Source organism: Chelonia mydas, chromosome 3 (genome assembly GCF_015237465.2).
Source record: "Chelonia mydas isolate rCheMyd1 chromosome 3, rCheMyd1.pri.v2, whole genome shotgun sequence".
NCBI classification, from domain to species: domain Eukaryota; kingdom Metazoa; phylum Chordata; order Testudines; family Cheloniidae; genus Chelonia; species Chelonia mydas.
The window spans coordinates 136,681,243-136,703,242 of NC_057851.1; the positions used below are offsets into that span (position 1 = coordinate 136,681,243).

A 22,000-nucleotide genomic window follows, 5' to 3' on the forward strand; every position below is an offset into this window, starting at 1 on the left:
TATGTAATAAAATGAAGGCACTCTCACTCAAATGCGGCTGCTTTGGAGCCTCCTAGTGAAATGTGCACTACATAATTCAATATGTTATCACTTGCCCCCTTCTGATCTCTTTGGAGATCACAGCAAACCTCCACCCTCATACCATCGTCTCCTGTTCTTATGCCTGACCTGATTCTCCAAAAATGAGTAGGGCTGCAAGGGGGAGAGAATTTTGGAATATACATACACAGTTTACAAATTACACCAGAAATTAGTCTGGCCCCATGTATCTCCATTTGCCTTTAGCTGAATTTTACATTACATTAGGGCTGAATTTTAAAGCTAATGTACTATCTTTGAATCACTCTTCACCCTTTTCTCCTGCCACTCCCACACCATTACTTGTCTCCACTTACCGTCTCGTGTCTTATTTAGATTGTGACCTCTGTGGGGCAGACATATCTCATGTTTTTGTAACACACCAGGTATTTATATTGCTGTATAAGTAACAATACAATGTCATTAACAATCAGGGCAATTTAAGCACCTGTTCCTACATGTATCCTTGATCTGTGCCTCATTCTCCAATGCCTTATACCTTGTGTAGCCATTTACACCTGTGCAAAGTGAGTCAAACATTACCATTCTGATTTAGAAGCATTTAACCCGCAGTTGGCAAACATTGTACATTGGTGCAAGCGAGTATACATGGTGCAAAGCAGTGGGAATCCAGCCCAGTGTTTTCTGATACCCTCTGGCCCAGATCCTCAGCTTGCACAGCTCCACTGAAGTCAGCAGAGCACACACTAGGCCTAAGATCTGAAGATCTGGCCCAAGAAACATGTAATAGACAGCAGACCTAATCGTGGTTGATCAACGTCCCCTTTTCTCTCTCATCAAAGCAATTAGGAAAACTCTCCCACCCTCCTTCCAAACAGAGAATTGAAGAGAGAGAGGAGGGGAAAAAAAAAAGCAAAGTAGGATTCTTAAAACTAGCACTCAGAACTCTCCGATAACCCTTGTAAGACTGGCAGCAGTCTGGTGAAAGTGAAGGCATTACTGTGGCAACACCACCATGCCAGGAGTTTGTCCCTAACTGGCAAGAATAACCAAATGTTCTTTATGTAGCAGCAGAATATCTTGCCATTAAATGTGCCGCTTTACTGTTGCAGTAAGGCCTATATCTCTTGCACATTTTGTTTCTATAAATAGGGGGCTTTCTGAAAACTTGGACTACCCATAGTCAGCACTTGCTCAAATATGAATAACTTTTCAGACCTTATGAATAACTAACTGAAATGCAGACAGATTCTAAATGGGAAGTCAGACTATATTTGACTGTGTTAGAGTGCCATCTTTCCCAAGGTGTATATGTAGTATCGACGGCTACTTTCTTATAGCAACGAGAACTACAGTACACTGTGCAAACAGAAGAAATTCTGCCACGTGAATAAAAGTCTAAGGGCTCGTCCATGCTAGAAAATTAATTAACCCAACTTCGGTTGGTGAAGGATGTGAAAAATCCACATCCCTGAGTGATGTAGTTAAACTAAATCCCCTTGTAGACTGCACTAGGTCAACCTAGCTACTGCCTTCTGGGGGAGGTGGATTTACTATATTTACAAGAATGCTCCTGTCACTGTCGTAAAAACAGGACCAGTGCTTAATTTCTAATGAAAGCAGTGCTGGGGATCAGGCAATTTTTTTACATTCATAACTGATGCAGCAAACCCATAGGTGCCAGGGCTATGAATTGCCAAGCCTAGAGGTGCCAGGACTCAACCCTGGCAAGTCCTGGCACAGACTAAGCACTGGGCAGGTCAACACTGCAGAATTACTTCGGCATAACTGTGTTGCTATGTTACATTTCCCCTGTTCTCTTTACCAAGCTACAGTTTGGGTAAGGACTGGCAGAGCCCAAGCCCCACTGACCTAACTGCTGGTATAAACAGCGCTATGTCGGTGGGAGAGCTTCTGCCCTAAATGTCTACATCAGTGGTGTCCAAACTTTTCCTGTCACGCTCCACCCCCCTTACCAGTAATGGAATCTGGCCATGCCTGCCTCCATTACCGCACAGTTGGCTCAGCAGAGGAGCTTGTGCTGAAGGCAGATTTGGGGGCAGAATTGGGGATTTGAGAGGAGCTGGAGCTAGAGGTGGGAGCTGGCCTGGGGGCGGAGAGGGAATGATGGTGGAGCTGCGGCTAGGAGCAGAGCGGGGCTGGGTGGTGCTCCCTCCCCGCCCCCATCGGGGGCTGTGCCAGGCCCCATTGTGCACCCCCCCATGTTCCTCCATGCCCCCCCAGGGGGTGCACCCTCTAGTTTGGGGATCACTGATCTACATTGAAGTGCTGTAGTGTTTTAAATGTAGATAATCTAAATATGAAATCAGAAATGTCACTTTTCAAAAAGATGTTGGCTGCCATGTGGAGGCTTAAAAATGCCACCATGAATTAGAAACTCTGTCTAATCTGTTGATGGTAGATATCTAAGTGCCAGACAATAAGGAAGAAGCAAGAGTGCAAAGCTACAGTGCTTTCTCTTTCCAGTCCCTGCAAGTTAGTCAGGTTTGGGCTCAGTTTCGTGTCTTCTGGCAAGCAGTCCTGCCATTAAGACTGATCTAATCACCGGGTAGTCTGAACTTGCCTGTGTCATCTACCTCATCTCTGTGGCGCTCAGCTTTCTTGATGGATGTCTGATTCCTGACTACATCAATGTCTTTGAGAACATTTCAGATTAGGACCAGAGCCTTTAACTGTGTTCTGAAGTGCATCAGCAGCCAGGAGTGCTCCGGAAGCATAGGTGTGAGAGAGCTTTTGTTGGCTTTTGCTGCTTATGAAACACACTGCTCCAAGCTGTGCCAACTTCAGACTTCTTGTGGCAGTTTTATATGACTGCTCCAAAAGCAGTTAGTGACAGGCACTAGTGTGGAGAGAGAACAAACTGCTGCAACTCTAGTATTTTTTTTTTTTGTGAGAAATCTGAATGTGGTATGGCAGAGCTCTGACCTTGTCCCCGTGGGTCCTGCACTTCCAGGCGGTTTATGCTAGCCTCAGAGGCTCACTGCGACCCTCCACATAGCCCTTCTCTCTGTAGGGCCAGGGTTACAGTCTACTGAGCCCTTTTCATCATAAGCCAGCAAGGAGGTTGGTGAGAGAACTCCCACAGTCTGTGTTGTCCCTATGGGCTTATTCCAGTACAGTTTAGCCTCCTGTCCTGACAGGGGCCTGTCTTCCCCTCCTAGGAGGTGTTTCGGTAGTGGCGGGTTGGGGAGGAACCCAGGCCCGCCCTCTACTCCAGGTTCCAGCCCAGGGACCCTAATGGCAGCAGCTGTTGGCAGCCAACCTTATGCTGCCAGAGTTGCTACATTTCCCTGGGCCACTTCCCCACAGCTCTCCCGCTTCTCTCTTCTTCACCCTTACCTTAGGGCTCCCTTTTCAGTGACTTGAGGGTGTCTTCATTACCCAGCCCTTCAGCCACACTTCCTCTCCTCTAGCTTGCCTCATCCTGACCGGAGTGAGCCCTTTTATAGTATCAGAGGGGCCTTAATTAGAGTCAGGTGTTCACATTAGCTTAATGGCCTCACCTGACTCTTTGTAGGCTAATTGGAGTCAGGTGTTCTCATTAGCCTGGAGCAGCCTCTGCTCTGGTCAGTCAGGGAACAGAAAACTGCTTATCCTGTGGCCAGTATATCTGCCTTCGAGTACTCTGCTGTACCCAAGTGGTCTGGGTCTATCGCAGTGGTTAATAGTTGCTGAGTTGCTCAATAATATTATGTGCATGTGTGTGCGTGAAAAATCCACTTTGTTTAAAAAAATTAGTACTTAGCCTAACTTACACCATTGTTTCCATCGCCTCAATGTCTAAAGTAGCACTTACGTTGGTAAAACTTCTGTCGCTCAGGGGTGTGAAAAAAACACCGCCCCTAAACCACATAAGTTTTGCCGGCATAAGCACTCGTGTGGACAGCGCTATGTTGGTGGTAGACGCTCTCCCACTGACATAGCTACCACCGCTCGTTGAGCTGGTTTTGTTATGTCGATGGGAGAGCACTCTCCCATCAGCATAACGCGGCTACACGAGTGCTCTTACAGTGGCACAGCTGCATTGGTACAGCTCTGCTGCTGTAAGCTTGTAAGTGTAGACGTGGTCTGTCAGGAAACAAGGGTGTAGGTATGCTACAAAGCAGAGCTGTATAAAGTGTCCTCTAGCTTTGCACAAAAGAATTTATTTTTTTATAAAGTGACACAAAGTCCTCGGCAGAAACCCAAGTTGTGTTTGCAGGCTTTACATGAGGGGGCAGGTAAATAAGATGTCAGGACACATCTCTTCTTTGGAGTCAGGTGGTCTTCATTTCATTTGGAAGATCCCGTTCTAATGACATTACTGCTGCTGAGGTATCTCCACTGTGTCTGGAAGGATGACTTGCGGGGGGTGTGGCTTTTTAATCCATCTGCTTTCAGTGCAAAAGTCAGCACACAGTTTTCTTGAGGCCCTTTCAAGAAACCTTTCCGCCACACTTTGTAATCTAAATAGGCAAGATGAATAAACTGTTAATAGCATGTACTATCTCTTATGTACTTTGTACAATACCTTGGCCAGTGGGCGCCCTAATCTTGATTCTGGGCTCTAGATTTTGTTTTATTATTTGTATTATCATAGCTCCTCCAAGTCCCAGTCGTGGACCAGGACCCCATTGTACTAGGTACTGTACAAACACAGAACAAAAAGACAGTCCCTGGCGCCACAGAGGTTACAATTTAAGTGCAAGACAAAAAGATAAATGGGGGTGTACAAGGAAACACTGAGACAGTATTGGTCAGCACGGTGTTGCTTTAACAATTCTTTCCTAGTGAAATCTGTTAGAAAGGGATAGTCCAGTGACTGTTATGTGTCCCTTCTGCTCTTTCATAGATTCCAAGGGCAGAAGGGACCACTGTGATCACCTAGTCTGACCGCTTGTATAATCCAGACTGTAGAATTTCTCCAAAATCATTTCTGAGTAAAACATCCTATCTTGATTTTAAAAATGTCCAGTGATGGAGAATCCACCACAACCCTTGGTTAATTACCCTCACTGTTACATCTTATTTCCAGTCTGAATTTAACTTTGTGTCTAGTTTCAACTTCCAGCCATTGGATCGTGACCTTTCTCTGCTAGACTGAAGAACCCATAATCAAATATTTGTTTCTCATGTAGGTACTTATGGACTAATCAAGTCACCCCTTAACCTTCTCTTTGTTACGATAAATAGATGGCTAATTGTTACTAATTCATTTTGAAAATAGAGGATGTCTGGTCACACTACATACCTTCCATGGCCTTTCCAGTTTTGGATCCCATCCTTGAACTTCCTGTGCTACAGGCTGATTACAGCGGGGCAGTCAAGGATTGCAATTTCGTATATGTGTTTTTTGTCCTCCACCTCCCCCACCCCTCATTCTATGCTATCCTAGGCATCCCACATTGCTTTTGTTGTGCTGGTGTCACTTGGACTGTTCAGAATGTTTTTAGATGTAGTTTTTGAAATTAAAACACACTCTTGGGCACATTGGAAGTTTGTAACTGAGCAGGATCAACTGAGCAAATTCCGTTGTAGGGAGAGGTGGTATTACCAGATCTTTAACTTCTTCTGGTCTCCCTCTTATGGTGATAGGATTTATACCCTCTGTCTAACGTGGGATAGAGGGATTTAGATAAACTAAACTACCAGGTAAGAAATTTCCATTCCTTTCATATCTTGGCTGATAGCAATTTTTCTGCCTACTCACCTATTGTACCTCACAGCAACTATAACACTCTTTACAATGTTTACATTTGCTTGGGGGTCTTGACCCAAGGTGGTCTGTTACCTTGGGAATGTTCCTTTAGCAAAGGTTCTTTGAATCTTAGGGCCAGATCCTCAGCTGCTGTAAATTGGCATAGTCCATTTACTTCAATGAAGCTAAACCGATTTACACCAATGCTGAGGATATGACCCATAGATGTTAGAGGAGAAAAAGACCTGTTTTCACAGATTCATAGTAGGGTCCATATTGATTATGTAATCTGACCTCCTGGATAACACAGGCCATAGAACTTCCTTGAATTAACTCCTCTTCGAACTAGGGCATATATCTGTTAGAAAAACATCCAATCTTGATTTTAAAAATGTTGTGATAGAGTACCCACCATGACACTTGCTAAATTGTTCTAATGGTTAAAAGCCCTCACAGTTTAAAAAATGAAAAATAAAAAAAGAGATCAAGTTAGCTCAAGATCTATTTTCTATAAAACCATACTGATTGGCATTAATTATATTACTCTCCTTTAATTCTTTATTTATTAATCTTACCGTAATATGCTGTTCTCTGCAATTAGTTTACAACTCAGCTGTTAGATTTCCTACACCATTCTCTTTCTCAGAATATATTTTCTAGTGCTCTAACCAGTCTCGTTTAAAAATTCTTCAAGGAAAGAATGGGGTTTCTGCTTACTCTTCACCATACTTTTCTTAGAAGAGGTTTTTTATCTCATAAAATGAACATTTTTTGTATTATCTCTTGCTCAAGTTTCATGGAAATTACATACAGTACTTGCATTATGAGGTCTGTCAAACTCTCTGGAGTAGCTCACAACTGAGTGTGCCTACCTCAGGTCAGACTGTCAGAAAACAAGTGTAGACACCTCAAACTGGTGATATGTTCTATAATTAGATTTCATCAAGCCAGTAAGAAATATGAACTCCTGGATCACTATGCCAGTCTTACAATGGAGTCGCCCAGTGTCTCCTTAGACTGTATCTTGTCACCCAGACAAACTGGACTTTTATAATGGTCACTTAAACCAAAAATCACATCACTTCAGGTTTCTCCTAGTCCCAAGAAATGAGTCACTTACCCCAGATCAATTGGTACTCCAGATCTTAAACTAAAGACAATGCGGGCAGCCAATTCTGTAGTAAAATAACTATAGGTTTATTAGCTAAAAGAAAAGGAAATGAGTTATTCAGAGGTTAAAGCAGGTAAAATATATTAACAGGTGAGTCACAGTTTGTAAGTCCAAATGGTGGCAGTGATGTAATAAACTGCCAGTCTCCCAAAAATCTTTTCAGGGTACTCAGATTGTCTCTGGGGATCTTTGCTTTGTATCTGGTACACTTCCCTGTAAGAGTCCAGACAGTTCAGAGATGAAGGCTCTTTCTTTTAATCAATTTTTCTATCTTCTTCTGACAGAAGACAAGCTGACATTCTCTACCCACATGGGCTTTTCCTATGATGATGAGTGAGGAATGCATTCAGACTTTTGACCTCTGGTCATCATCACAATGGCCATTTGCTTTGGAATTAGAGCATTTCTGTTAGTCCTTCATTAGCGTATCACAATATTTGTTTAGGTTATTTAGTTACATGGGTATACACAATGGAAATGATTGCTATTATATTATAACAGGAATAGATAAGTGAACACAATACAAGTAACATTCCACTAGTTTTCATGAAGTTTAAATATCTGAATACACACTTATATATTATTCATTTTGATCTATATACTAATCTACTATCTATACTAATACACAAGCGAATTGGCCTGTGGCCCTGATCTGACCTGGTTTGCCAGCATCACAAGGTCTTCAGGACGGGATTGACTCTGTGTGTAACGGGCCCCGTCTTGGGGCAATATCAGGACAGCCTCCTGTACTATATCTGCCATCACTGCAAAGATGAAACTAGGAATCCAGAATGTAGGGGTTTCATCATGGGAAGACATGCAAACAAACTAGAGGAAAATATTTATTTCCTGTACTTCTCTGGGCAGAAATGACAAGGGAATTAACCTTGATGTTTCAGCCATAATGCTTTGTACAGCTTGTTATATCAATGTGATGGTCATTGCAACATTTTGATGGCTTTAGCATAATTTATTATCACTTTGTGTCATCTTATGGTACTGTGTATAATCTGTAAAGATATGGATCCATATGAGGGCTTTGGTTTAGACTGATATTTAACTGGAAAAGACCTGCCAGTATCATTATCGAGCTCTAACTGGAGGTGGCAACTGAACCTTGTAAGGGGAATCTTTTCAACATCTTAGCTCTTGAATGCATCCTCCCCCCCCAGCTTTTTGACAGTAATGCCCCCATTTCCAGTAGCAAATTATTTAGGAACACCAAAGAGCAAACCTATGTAGTGTTTCATTATTTAATTTCTTTGGCTATAACTTCAAGTCTGCCATCCTATAGACTATAGCTCTATAGACTTCTGCCCAGAATCCCCTATATCTTTTACTAAAAAGGCCATTTCACTGAACTTCCAAAGCCTTACAATATTTATTAAATTTAGAGGTTGAATACCTGGTATGATCTGATTCCAGGACAAAAGGTCCTTTTGCTCTTTTATATTTTTGTATGGACTATAGTTAGACCCTTTAATGAAAATGTGCTGCTTTTTTTTTTCTTCTGACTGTTATAAAGCAAATTTTTCTGATATGCTTTGAGATTGTATCATTTGCACGAGAAGCTGCAGAAAGAAATGTCTGTAATAAGTGAACTTCAGTTTAGTATGAATTTTCCAACACAAACTATCTGTGTGTGTAGGTGAAAATGTAGTTTTAATGTTTATGGGAATTACAGTAATTCTAGCAGAGGTGAGGTAGACGTTTGGGCCTGATTCTGATATCCTATAGATTTAACTTAGTTGACTTCAATGGAGTTATTCCTGAGTTAAACCAGTGTAAATAATGTCAGAATTATGGCCCTTAACTGCAGTGATATGTCGCTAAGGAATTGTGAGTGCTGCTTGCTGTTTGAATGTAACAGTGTGGATGGTTGCTGGTGGGAACTGTGGCAAAGAATAATGAAAAGTCACAAAGTTGTTAGACCCCTGGTTTGAATTTGAACCTGCCCCAGCTCATGTGTCCTATTGCCTAATAAATAAACCAAATGGGCATAATGCTCAGATACATGAGTTATTTTTAGTGGATTCGGTGCTGGTCCTGCATATGTCAATGACGAAAGTCACACTGGCTTTGATAGCAACAGAAGCTGGTCCAAGATATCCATCTCTGGGTTATCAACATTAATGTTGCTGGTAAAACCTTCTCCAAATTACCAGTGTTGACAGATATGGCAATTTCCTGCCATATTCTTGGGAGACCTTACTGAAATACGTTTTAAGTATCTTTGGAATCCATTGTATTAAATGAATGGCCAGAATTGTATGTAACCTCTCTAGAGGGAAGATGTGATAGATGTGGGACCTCGGGGTTCAAATGACTACTACGTTGAACAGCGTGCCAGACAGGAATGGCCTTTTTGGAACAAAAATTGCTAAGTGGTTTTCCTGGCGAATATCTAAGTGGGGAGGTGAATGCAAATTCCCCACATCTGGTTATGCAAAAACCCAGCCTTTTGCAACTAAGACTTGAGCAGCGGGCCAATGTTTGTTATCATCTGTTATGTGAGAACAAGATCAAAGGCCCAAGCTGTATAAAGGAAAGACTGAACTATTCATGGTTCTGGTTCTGAATCTGAGACAGTTATGAACTTGTTGCCATGGGGAAAACCCAGTTGTAGATTTTGAAGGACTGACACCTATCACAAACCGAGACTGGAGTTGGGGTGACTTCTGGTAAGCTTTTTTTTCGCATGCGGGGAGGTTGGTTTGTTGTTGTTTTTTAATGTTTTCTCTGTAATGCTTTCATCTTAAGAATAAATGTGCTTGGTTATAAAGAGCTGTGAGGTAACTTGTAAGTGTGAACCTTTACAGATGTTCATAGCCTCCGGAGAGAGAATAAAAACTCAGACACTGGCCTCTGTAGGCAGTCTGGCTTGCTGGGAATATCAAAGTGTAGGCATGGAACTGTGCTGCCAGGAGGAACTCCGGTCAGGAGGGAGAGATGCAGATCTCTGTCCAAGAGCAATGATGGTTGATGAGCTATAGTTGCCCTTGGTGGATCACAGAGGGGGAATACAGGTGCAGTTGCCCTGAACTGTGACTACGAGTATTCCTCATATATTTTTTTTTAATATCCCTTAATTAAATAGCATTCCAGACCTGGAAGATATATGCTTGTTGTGTTTAACTTCAATGTATTGAATGAACCTTCTTTTCAGTAACTGCTTCACATCTGTGACTGTTATGACTTCCCTTTCCATCTATTTCAGACATGTCAAGTCTCACTCATTCGGTGTGAGACTCACTCATTAGTATCCTATCTCACTCTCACACACATTCCTAAGCTTATCTTGCTCGTTTTGAGTAAATATATAAATATTTAAAATATTTTTACTCAGGTGCTGCAAGAGTCAACAATACATCTGGGGCCTAAGACATGGGATTTAGAGCTTGGAAAGCTGCTTTCCAACCTTGTGTACTGTGGTAACCATGGAGGCTATGCTGGATTTTTCGTGTGTGAATTTGACAGTCAAAAAAATGAGTTTGCCCAAAAAACAAGCAGGACTTGATTGAAAGTTTGCAGGATCTGCAAAATACAGTTCAAAATTTAAACCGTACTGGACAAATTCATGTCCTCAGGGATCTACAACGATCCAGGTTTTTGTTCCAATCAACAAATACTTGTTTTTATTAAAATCCACTGGTTTGTACTGCATATAGAATTCTCACATGCCCTAGACTTTAGTATGAATTAGATCATGTAAGTGTTTCATCTGCAATATTAAGCAGTGTACATTTTAAAACAAACGTAAGTGTTGGTTGGATTAAAAACCAGGACCAAAGATGAGAGTCCCTGTCTTAAGCAATGACCTACTACTACCTGGAAAGACTTACTCCTTGGCCTTGAATCTCACTCTTTGGGGCTGTAAATCTCACTCATAAGGACAGCCAACCTTTGGCATCTCTGCTATTTCAACTTTCTTCATGAATTCCATTTATACTCCCTCTTGATTTTTGTTTTGTTTGTCCCTCCCCCCAGCGTTGCTGATATTATCAGAGGCTCAGTAAGTTTCATGCTGTGTGAAATGGAGGATGTCACAACAGGCCTTGAAGCACCTCTTTGTGGGGCAGGGGAGATATACCCCCTGCTAGACAGAAAGGAGGCTGGATTGATTTGCCAGCTGTGTGCATGGTGTGTTTTGGCATCAGGTTAGATATAATCTTTCAGTGCTTTGGAATGGATGTTTTTAGGCTTGATTTTATATTGCCTCCCCTCTTGGCCATGGTATCCAGAGTGTCACAGTTTGGTGGCTTGTCGAAGGCATAAGTGACTGGCATGGTTTAGAACAGGGATAGGAGACCTTGGAACGCATCCTTGGTAGCATGCAGATTTGGAATGCAGTTCGGATGACATGAGGTCAGAGCAAAGTGCTAAAACCCCTAGAAAGAAGATAGAATGGCTCTGTATCCTGCAGTTCTTATAAGCCCTTCAAAGATTGGAGGTAGGGTGGTAAATTTGTTAGTCTCTAAGGTGCCACAAGTACTCCTCGTTCTTTGTGATTAAGGTATATGCTTCCTCAGAGCCTGCACTAACACTTACCACTGTATTTGGCTGTGCATGCACAATTTAATTAAATTTGCATTTAGGCTATTGCTTATATCAGGCTTCTGTTTAATAATGGGGTTATTTTCCCAAGGCAACAAGTGGAAGAGAAATACTCTCAAGTATTTATTGCCCTAACAGCAGATAGAAGTTAAGTAGATGTTCCTCTGCAAAAACTAAAATCTTCAGCAGCAAAGCACCTACAATGGCAGGAAGATTTTCAAGATGTATGCCAAAACTTTTGGATTAATATAGAATGCCATAAATCTGCTATGGCCAAGTCTTTTGAGGAAGAAGGTGACGTATACACTGAAACTGGATGTTTTTGTTTGCCACAGCCTACCTAGATCAAGTGCTGCCTCCTGAAAAAGGGACTCGATGAAAGAAGACATCTGATTCCAGGTTCTGCAATAGTGATTGATGCATTTTAATGCTATGTGAAGTGATCTCTGTGTATGAACAGTCTGTAAAGTGCTGTAGGATCAGTCTGCGTGTAAGGTGTGGTATACCGGTCAATGCAAATTGTTTTTGAGCGTTTTTGAAGTCTGCATTAAGGTAGAAATCAATAAATTGGTTGCATCTTCACATGGTCCCTGTGAGAGAGAAAAGAAACTCTCCTTAAGATTTTCAACAGAAATATTAGAGGGGAAATAGAGGAGGGGTCTGGTCTTGTCCCCATTGGAGTCAATGTAAGTTGGATTAGGCAATAAGAGTTCAAAATAATACAGAACATTTTAAAGGCTTATAGACTTACTCCGGTTGTCCAACTTTGACAAATTGTTTATGGGTGGAGGAGAAAAACTGGATCCTTTTGATGTTCTTCGAAGACTAGTTACTTTGGAGCTGGTATTTTATAGACGATAGGTAATATGTTTTAGATTAGGCAATCTGAGGTTTTGCATTGGAGCGTGCTAATAAACGTAATGAACAAAAGCTGCTACTTTAGAGTAAGTTACATAAACTCTGGATTTGCTATTGTGACTTTTTCCCCACCGATCAATATGAGCAATAGCTTTCATTTATTTTTAGTGAGATATTTATATTGGGCTCTAGTCTGACTAGAGCCCCCTGAGAGTGGAAGGAGACAGCATTATGTGATCAATGGCTCCTGGAGGTACTACAGTTCAGATTTTCAAACGCACTCAGTGTTGACCTGACTCTGCTCCCATTGAAGTCAATGGGATTTTCTCCATGACTTCAGTGCATGAGTGCCTTTGAAAATCCCACCCTACATCTGCTCAGGGATTTGGTCTGATCCTCAGCTGGTGCGGATCAGCGTGGCTGCACAGAAATCAGTGGAGCTTTGCTGACTTATGCAGTTGAGGATTTGGTTCATTGTTTTGGGTGGTGCACTTTTGAGGAGGCATTTGCCATGACTGTACTATAAGGGTAGCCAACCTTCCCTTTGACATGCTTTCTATGCACAAAGCAGCCATGAACTTTTGCTTAGAATGATCTCTGTGTAAAACAAAGAAAGCGGAACATGAAAGAAAAAAAAATAGTGTCTACAGAGAGTCCTAGGGAGGGCGACTTCTCTCCATTTAAAGGTGCAGTACACAGAACAAATCATAACAATATCAGCTACTTACACCACCACGGAACTGCTTTGCACCTGAGGGCTGGTGCACAGGGGAGCAAGACTATGGGCATGCCTCCACTCTACACCAACATGCCCTTCCTGGCCTAGTTGCTGCAGCCAGCAGCACTGCTCAACCTGTCCTCTAGAGCTCTGAGTTCAAGCAACTAAATTATGGCTGCCTCCTGTGCAGGCTTCCTTTATGGAGGAAAGGGACTTGTTCATTCTTCCCTGTCTAGTGCTGCTTGGCAGAATACCAATAATTTGGTTCATAGTGCGCATTATGGTATATATTGTGGGTCTGATTCACAAGCACTTTAGGGCCACTTTGCCCTGCTTCTGCAGTGCAGACCTACTCTAAAGTTGGCTTAACTGGCCACTGGAAGACTCGATTTTGCTTTGGGGGATACTCTAGTGATGTAAAGCCAGTACAGGAGCGCTCACACCAGGCTCCTGGCCACCACCAACACAGGAAGAGTTAGTAGAGGAAAAGGGCCAGAGTGTCCCCTATGGTCAGTTGATCCTTGGCCACATTTCACAGCTGGTGCAGATCAGAGCTGCCCTCAGGCTACTCTGGTATAAACGATATGACCAGGCCCAGGCTGCCCCACGATAGGTTGGAACAAAGCTTGCTTAAAGCCCGTTAGCTACTTTCCCCCCATACCTCTGGACTTCTGCTGACCACTTTCCCCTTGGCTGAATCAGAATGCGAGTCTATTGTATTTTGGGGTGGGGGATGCGAAGTGGAGGAGAATGTGGAAAAATAATCCCTTTTCTTAATTATTGTAAGTTCTATCCTTGTGATAAAAACAATAATTATTGATTAAAAAAGGAATAGCTTCCATTTTGCTTTCCATTTTTGCAGCAAATCTTTAAGAAAGTTTATTTTTGTCTAAGTATCTTTTGTAAATTGATCTTCTGTAATATGAGTAAATCTGATGTGTCAATATGTTTATTTTTTTTAACAAAGTGCTAATTTGAACTTCCGCAAAAAGGTCAACAGTCTATAGAACAGAGAGACTTTGGGAAGATGGCATGGTGTTTCGTGTGTTAGGTGAGCAAGATATTCCTAATGCCCAACTTCTGCTGAGATCATTGCTGCTAAGAATAAATGTGAAAACAATTATGCACCAAAGCTGGAAACGGGGGAAAAAAAGAAAATTCACAAAGGCTCAACTCTTCCCTGGGAGATGGTGTGAAATGTCAGTGGTGCAAGTATCCTTTTCTTTCTTCATTCACTGAGGCTCCAGATCAGTGGTGCTGGAACTAGGTATGCTGCCACACCCCATGGCCTGAAGTAGTAATAACCAAATAATGGTTTCCATGGTTTCCATCAGCAGCAACCCCGCTATAAAAATTGTTCCAGCACCCCGCTCTAGATATTAGTAAATTCACAAAATGTTACAACAGTAATGCCAAAAAAGTGGTGGAGTTTTGTTAACATGCCAAGAAGCTCTCGGTGGATAGTAATAAATGTGAGTAGCTTAAATTATAGCACTAACAGAGTCTGGTTAACTGAAGGACCAAAAGCATTTAAAAGGGAAAATGTCCCAGTAACACCATCCTTCCAGTCCCTATGGTAAGCACTAGAGTAATCAATGCTGACTCTTTAAACACGAATAAATCAAAAAGATCCCAGTGTTACTGGGCTTACTCCTGGCAAAGCCTTGAACATTTTAAAAGTAGTCTAGGTAATGCGGGTAAAATATATGTAGAATAAGTTCAGAATCTAATAAAAAAGCCTTATAAGATTGAACCACAGTTGTATAATTAAAGTTACTAATAACAAGTTGTAGGGGGGAAAAAAATTCTTGCACTTAATTAAAAAATGTGCTAAGAAATCAAGCTACACAGTAAAATTATTTCCAATCTTAAAAACTAAGTATAAGTAATATTGGAACTCCATTTTTTCAAACATACAGGTCAAGAACGTGTAAGGTGGGGCAACATTCATGCCAACAATGTGGTCCATTGGCATGTGGAAATTGGATCATTGTATGGCTAGTACTTGCATACAGTTCCCATTAATCTGCATGTGCAAATGGCCATTACTGTAGGAGCTAGTTTGTGTTTTCACAAGTGCAATTGTTTGTCCCCTGTTTGGCCAACAAAACATGTATGGGCAATATTATCCTGTGTTACAAAAATGTTATTGATGGATATTGTATGGCATGTCTCCCTTACTTCCCCGGAACCCAGGCCGGTGGGCTGGTGATTTTCTTCTGCATCTTCTGATGTTTTGATGAGCTGCCTACTTGTCTTCAATCTTATTGTAGAAAAATCAGAAAACTCTTCATGAACCTTCATAGAATCATAGAATATCAGGGTTGGAAGGGACCTCAGGAAGTCATCTAGTCTAACCCCCTGCTCAAAGCAGGACCAATCCCCAACTAAATCATCCCAGCCAGGGCTTTGTCAAGCCTGACCTTAAAAACTTCTAAGGAAGGAGATTCCACCACCTCCCTAGGTAACCCATTCCAGTGTTTCACCACCCTCCTAGTGAAAAAGTTTTTCCTAATATCCAACCTAAACCTCCCCCATTGCAACTTGAGACTATTACTCCTCGTTCTGTCATCTGCTACCACTGAGAACAGTCTAGAGCCATCCTCTTTGGAACCCCCCCCTTTTCGGTAGTTGAAAGCAGCTATCAAATCCCCCCTCATTCTTCTCTTCCGCAGACTAAACAATCCCAGTTCCCTCAGCCTCTCCTCGTAAGTCATGTGTTCCAGTCCCCTAATCATTTTTGTTGCCCTCTGCTGGATGTTTTCCAATTTCTCCACATCCTTCTTGTAGTGTGGCGCCCAAAACTGGACACAGTACTCTAGATGAGGCCTCACCAATGTCGAATAGAGGGGAATGATCACGTCCCTCGATCTGCTGGCAATGCCCTTACTTATACATCCCAAAATGCCATTGGCCTTCTTGGCAACAAGGGCACACTGTTGACTCATATCCAGCTTCTCGTCCACTGTAACCCCTAGGTCCTTTTCTGCAGAACTGCTGCCTAGCCATTAGGTCCCTAGTCTGTAGCGGTGTATGGGATTCTTCCGTCCTAAGTGCAGGACTCTGCACTTGTCCTTGTTGAACCTCATCAGATTTCTTTTGGCCCAATCCTCTAATTTAGGTCCCTCTGTATCCTATCCCTACCCTCCAGTGTATCTACCTCTCCTCCCAGTTTAGTGTCATCTGCAAACTTGCTGAGGGTGCAATCCACACCATCCTCCAGATCATTAATGAAGATATTGAACAAAACCGGCCTGAGGACCAACCCTTGGGGCACTCCACTTGATACCCACTGCCAACTAGACATGGAGCCATTGATCACTACTCGTTGAGCCCGACAGTCTAGCCAGTTTTCTATCCACCTTATTGTCCATTCATCCAGCCCATACTTCTTTAGCTTATTGGCAAGAATACTGTGGGAGACCGTGTCAAAAGCTTTGCTAAAGTCAGGGAACAACACGTCCACTGCTTTCCCCTCATCCACAGAGCCAGTTATCTCGTCATAAAAGGCAATTAGATTAGTCAGGCATGACTTGCCCTTGGTGAATCCATGCTGACTGTTCCTGATCACTTTCCTCTCCTCTAAGTGCTTCCGAATTGATTCCTTGAGGACCTGCTCCATGATTTTTCCAGGGACTGAGGTGAGGCTGACTGGCCTGTAGTTCCCAGGATCCTCCTCCTTCCCTTTTTTAAAGATGGGCACTACATTAGCCTTTTTCCAGTCGTCCAGGACCTCCCCCGATGGCCATGAGTTTTGAAAGATAATGGTCAATGGCGCTGCAATCACATCCGCCAACTCCTTTAGCACTCTCGGAGGCAGCGCATCCGGCCCCATGGATTTGTGCTCATCCAGCTTTTCTAAATAGTCCCGAACCACTTCTTTCTTCACAGAGGGCTGGTCACCTCCTCCCCATGCTGTGCTGCCCAGTGCAGCAGTCTGGGAGCTGACCTTGTTCATGAAGACAGAGGCAAAAAAAGCATTGAGTACATTAGCTTTTTCCACATCCTCTGTCACTAGGTTGCCTCTCTCATTCAGTAAGGGGCCCACGCTTTCCTTGACTTTCTTCTTGTTGCTAACATACCTGAAGAAACCCTTCTGGTTACTCTTAACATCTCTTGCTAGCTGCAACTCCAAGTGTGATTTGGTCTTCCTGATTTAACTCCTGCATGCCTGAGCAATATTTTTATACTCTTCCCTGGTCATTTGTCCAATCTTCCACTTCTTGTAAGCTTCTTTTTTGTGTTTAAGATCAGCAAGGATTTCACTGTTAAGCCAAGCTGGTCGCCTGCCATATTTACTATTCTTTCTACACATCGGGATGGTTTGTCCCTGTAACCCCAATAAGGATTCTTTAAAATACAGCCAGCTCTCCTGGACTCCTTTCCCCTTCATGTTATTCTCCCTGCCCATCAGTTCCCTGAGGTTGTCAAAATCTGCTTTTCTGAAGTCTAGGGTCCGTATTCTGCTGCTCTCCTTTCTTCCCTGTGTCAGTATCCTGAACCTGACCATCTCATGGTCACTGCCTCCCAGGTTCCCATCCACTTTTGCTTCCCCTACTAATTCTTCCCGGTTTGTGAGCAGCAGGTCAGGAAGAGCTCTGCCCCTATTTGGTTCGTCCAGCACTTGCACCAGGAAATTGTCCTCTACACTTTCCAAAAACTTCCTGGATTGTCTGTGCACTGCTGTATTGCTCTCCCAGCAGATATCAGGGTGATTGAAGTCTCCCATGAGAACCAGGGCCTGCGATCTAGTAACTTCTGTTAGTTGCCGGAAGAAAGCCTTGTTCACCTCATCCCCCTGATCTGGTGGTCCATAGCAGACTCCCAACACGACATCACCCTTGTTGCTCACGCTTCTAAACTTAATCCAGAGACACTCAGGTTTTTCTGCAGTTTCATACCAGAGCTCTGAGCAGTCATACTGCTCTCTTACATACAATGCAACTCCCCCACCTTTTCTGCCCTGCCTGTCCTTCCTGAACAGTTTATATCCATCCATGACAGTACTCCAGTCATGTGAGTTATCCCACCAAGTCTCTGTTATTCCAGTCACATCATAATTCCTTGACTGTGCCAGGACTTCCGGTTCTCCCTGCTTGTTTCCCAGGCTTCTTGCATTTGTGTGTAGGCACTTGAGATAACTTGCTGTTTGTCCTGCTTTCTTAGTATGAGGCAGGCGCCCGCCCCTTTCGCGTTCTCCTGCTTGTGCTTCCTCCTGGTATCCCAAATCCCCACTTACCTCAGGGCTTTGGTCTCCTTCTCCCGGTGAACCTAGTTTAAAGCCCTCCTCACTAGGTTACCTAGCCTGCTTCTGAAGATGCTCTTCCCTCTCTTCGTTAGGTCGAGCCCGTCTCTGCCTAGCACTCCTCCTTCTTGGAACACTATCCCATTATCAAAAAATCCAAAGCCTTCTCTCCGATACCACCTGCGTAGCCATTTGTTGACTTCCACGATTCAACAGTCTCTACCCAGGCCTTTTCCTTCTACGGGGAGGATGGACAAAAACACCACTTGCGCCTCAAACTCCTTTATCCTTCTTCCCAGCGCCACATAGTCCACAGTGATCCGCTCAAGGTCATTCTTGGCAGTATCATTGGTGACCACGTGGAGAAGCAGGAAGGGGTAGCGATCCAAGGGCTTGATGAGTCTTGGCAGTCTCTCCATCACATTGTGAATCCTAGCTCCTGGCAAGCAGCAGGCTTCTTGGTTTTCCCGGTCGGGGCGGCAGATAGATGACTCAGTCCCCCTGAGGAGGGAGTCCCCGACCACCACCACCCGCCTCCTCCTCTTCGGAGCGGTGGTCGTGAAACCCCCATCCCTAGGACAGTGCATCTCATGCCTTCCAATTGGCAGAGTCTCCTTCTGTTCCCTTCCCTCAGATGTATCATCTAGTCCACTCTCTGGATTAGTACCTGTGGAGAGAACATGAAAACGGTTGCTTACCTGTATCTGCACTGCTGGTATATGGATGCTCCCCTTTCTTCTTCTGGAGGTCACATGCTGACAAATTTCTTCACTGTCCTCCTGTCCCCGCTGCACAGTCTGCTCTGAATCTTCAGAACATTGTGCCCATAGAAGCCTATCCTGACATCTGTCCAGGAAATCTTCAGTTTCTCTTATGCAACGCAGGGTTGATATTTGTTTCTCCAGACATTGAACCTTCTCTTCCAATATGGAGACCAGCTTGCACTTTGTACAGACAAAGTCACTTCTGTCCTATGGAAGAAAGATAAACATGGCACATCCAGTGCAGGTCACAACAGCTGTACGCTCCCCATCCATATTACCTTCCTTCTACGAGCTTCCTCAGGAGTTGTAGTAACTACTCAGAGAAGCCGGCAAGATGTAAGCCGCTGTGGGCTCTCCCCGGGCAAACTCCCAGGCAAACTCCCTCTGTTAGCCTCTCTGCTGTTCGCCGCCCCACATGGAAAGTGATTGCCCATATTACACCCAATTCACAAGTGCTTGGGAAGGGCTGTATAAATTACACCTGGCAGTGCCAACAAAGCCTCCTGTGCCAAGGAGGGGATTCACCCTGAGGCACATTAGGTACAGTAGTGTTATGCTGCCCTCCCTTGAGGTTCCTGTTGGGGAAGGGAGGGACATAGCTTTAGTTGGGGAAACATAGACCTTCCAGTGATGGAGGCTGCTGAGGGGCAGCGCTGAACTAGCACTTTCTGGCCAAGTCTCCTTTCTGCACAGTGCCACCCCCAGGCTAGTTTACTGGGAAGCATCGGTCCCCACGGGGCGGTGAAAGAAGACATTGTAGTCTTTCTGTTTCTGCCATCTCCCACTGGTAGATTTCAATCCCAGAGCCCTCTCTGCCATAGCTTAAGCCTTATACCATCATAAACCCTGGCTGAATCTAGGCCATTAGATGTTCATAGGTATACAGTATGTTTTGGGGTTGTTTTTTTTTGGGGGGGGGAGGGGGGAATTTAAACCCAAGAAACGCAATCAGAGCTGACTTTAATTTGGGGCATGTGACCATCACTGCACTGTGCTTTGTTACAGCTGTGTCCTGCCAGAGCAGTTCCCTTAACTCAGGGACTTTAGCTGGTTTGTGTGGAGCGAGGTAGGGCCTGGTCTAAAACTCATTGACTTGAGTGGGATTGGCTCAAGCCCCTAATGCTTACTTAGCTCTTTCTGAACTGTGTGACACTCTTCCCTTTCACTGATCATTTTGTGAGCCCTTGTCCAGTTCCATCAGCGGGAATAAATTGAAATCAGGATAACAATTCTAAGAGGTCTCAAACCCCGCCCCCCCCCACACACATACTCCACCAATGGGGCCTTTATGTTCTAGAAATACTGAGGTCCCATTTTAAATGTGCTACGTCGATCAGCCTGTCCCTGTTTATTTTCAGTGGAGAACAAAGCAGCCGGCTGGAAAAAATAATCCTAAATGAGGCAATAGCACTGTGTGTTTGAGCCAGAGGGATTTGAGATGTGCAGGGAAGTGTAAATAGAGAATAATCTTTAACACAAACACGTGTGACCCAGGCTCTGGGAATGGATCTATAGGCAAGATGAGATGATGTACTTGCTGTTTTGTCTGTTTTACAAAATAATCTGGATTTCTTTACTATGTTTCTGGACTCCTATTTATTTATTTGTAGACATTCAGCTAAAAAGAAACAGATTAGGGGAAGTACAAGTAATGCATGTGCACATGCACTCCCTCCCCCTATACTCTTCTTTATAGGTGGTGGTAAAGTTTAAAAGACTCTGCCACATATAGCCTGGATTTAGACAGCATCAGCTTTGATACTTGAAAGCGAATGCAAATGTCAGTCAGTCCATCAATAGATGCATAATGAGAAGTGATATTTCAGATTGGATGAGTTCTGCAGCAGGGATGCCTGTATTGTATATGATCCGTAATCAACAGATTACTGGAATTTTTATAAAATGCTTCATGAAGCCACTGGATATTTTTTGTTGACCACAAAATCCATTTTCATTTCAGGAGGGATGTTTTAACTTTTTCCTAAAAGGAGCGTTGTGTGGCAAGTTTGACTTCAGTGCCTATAGAATGGAGTCAGTGGAGGAGAACCTGGAGCCACTTAAACTTAAAGAGAGTTGCTGTTTCAGAATGCTAGATTAATTGCAAGAGATGCCCTTGGAGAAGCGAAGAGTGGGTAGCTCCAATCAGTAGATTTCAAGAGCGTTGCAGCAGTGCCCAAGGCTAGCTTGAGAACTAAAAGCACCTTCCTTTCAGATGACATTCGTATTTCCCTATTGATTAGTCTGTGACTGGGGTACACAGGGAACATGGCATTAGTCTGAAGTAATGATCAGTGACTTTAAAGTTTACCTTTTTCAAAGAATTGGAAGCCCATTCTCCTCCCCATTGATTAGAGGGCTTTTCAGCTGACACTGTAACCCAAGTAAGAGTGTATTTTGATTTGCAGGTTGGGTAATGTTACCAGGCTAGACTTTTCTTTTCTTTTCTTTTTTTGGATGGGTCACTAGGGGAGTACTTGGGAAAAGATTTGTAATCTTATCCCTCGTCAGACCACACAAGTCAAGAGGCTGATCCCCTTTTGGGTGGTTTATTCAGTGGTTTATTCAGGACAGAACCTGAGCTGCGGAGGGGCTAAGGGGAGGTAATGTTTTCAGCCCACACTTGTAGATCAGTGACATAGGGCCAGCAACACCGTGCTGATCGGTAGCGAGAGCTCATTACATGGCTCATCCTTATGCTCAGTGTCAAAGACTTGCTGGCAAGGAGTGTGTGTGTGTGGGATGTCCATGCACACGTGGGGGGAAGAAAGCTTGGGGAATGGGAAGCGTCTGGCCGTGCTCAGCTCTGAATGCTCTCTCACTGAGTCCCTGCTGAGAAGACTTTTCAGCTGAGACCGTTCATATCCTGCATTTAGTCACAGGCTGGAGGCCTTGGGGTTTTACGAGGGTCCAGGAGAACGGGATCTTGTGACAACTAGTAGTTAAAAGTTTCATA

At 43.5% G+C, this 22,000-nt stretch overlaps 1 protein-coding gene across 6 annotated transcripts in view; it reads left to right on the forward strand.

The window, feature by feature from the left end:
• KIF26B (kinesin family member 26B) overlaps positions 1 to 22,000 on the forward strand; it is a 404,391-nt gene that overhangs the window by 91,572 nt on the left and 290,819 nt on the right. The window contains exon 1 of one of the 6 annotated variants that reach the window (XM_043543375.1): positions 14,006 to 14,089. The exons of the other annotated variants lie outside the window; for them this stretch is intronic. The gene's annotated coding sequence lies outside the window, so the exon portion shown is untranslated. Of the gene's footprint in view, positions 1 to 14,005; positions 14,090 to 22,000 lie in introns of those variants that run through there. 6 annotated transcript variants of the gene reach the window in all.